The following is a 1,004-nucleotide window of genomic DNA, read 5'->3' as shown; positions in this document are numbered from 1 at the left end:
GCAATGGGTGAACCTCTTGTCGTTTCGAAATGTGAAAAAAAAACTCGTTTGAACAGGATGCATGCATGATATGCGCTTCCCTTCCCCCCGTTATGCCTATACAGCAGGTGTCAGTTTGAAAAAAAATCATCTGAAAGCCAACAAAGGTATATGTCTAACATCTCAGGATTAAGTTCTTAAGAGAAGGTTTATTTTACCATTTTAGAGTTTGAATGGTGAAACCTCAGGTCTCTAGGTATAAGTATTTAAAACGAAATATAACTCATGATTTCGCTCAGGATGCGGTATTATATATAACGAAGTATAACACGATTTCTGCGTCATGCATGACTGAGCAATCAAAACAGGAGTACGTCAAAATGTTGCTGAAGATGCGATATGCATAGCTATATGAGGTTTAAAAGAAATCCGAATAACTCACGATTTCAGTACAAAGGCGGCGTTGACCTAATTACAAAGTTGCTTAGCTTCGTTTCAAAGGTACACCTCAGTTCTGCATATATTTCCCCCAAGTTATGCAAATCGAGTGACTGATAAGCGACGTATAACTCACGGTTTCGGTAAAGAAACGGTGAAGCTTTGACAGTTAAAGCTGGCGTACTCCTTTTATCCTGTCTGATGCGAGATAAAACGGATGGCTGCTCCTACGTTCGGGTACTTGGAATGGCCCCGTCTTCAGCTTAAAGCCGTTTAATGATTTTCATTTATGATCTACACATCACTTCTTTATAAAAGCGGTATTACTAGCAATGGCAATGTAAATGACAAAATCATCATTACGAACTAAATGGGGTTATTTATGGATTTTTTAGTCTCAAGTGTATATTACTTTCCTTCATGACCATCATAATTTTGCAGGCTTATAAATCTCTGACTATCCCGAGAGGCCCTTTTGGCTCCCGGGCCATGAGTCTGACCTGCTTTTTAGAATTCATGAAGGAAAATTATGCATCCTATGGTATGCTTTGAAGAGGTACAGTATTGTTGATATTAATGAAGATAAA

General features: G+C 38.4%; 1 protein-coding gene across 2 annotated transcripts in view; it reads right to left on the bottom strand.

The window, feature by feature from the left end:
* Positions 1-1,004, bottom strand: part of LOC119589433 (zinc metalloproteinase nas-15-like) — a gene marked incomplete in the record, with an annotated part of 13,039 nt that overhangs the window by 9,328 nt on the left and 2,707 nt on the right. Inside the window, 1 exon segment of one of the 2 annotated variants that reach the window (XM_037938042.1) lies at positions 554-641. 2 annotated transcript variants of the gene reach the window in all.

Source organism: Penaeus monodon, chromosome 25 (assembly GCF_015228065.2).
Source record: "Penaeus monodon isolate SGIC_2016 chromosome 25, NSTDA_Pmon_1, whole genome shotgun sequence".
NCBI classification, from domain to species: Eukaryota; Metazoa; Arthropoda; class Malacostraca; order Decapoda; family Penaeidae; genus Penaeus; species Penaeus monodon.
The sequence above is the reverse complement of the archived record's forward strand: the minus strand, read 5'-3'. Positions and strand labels throughout refer to the sequence as shown.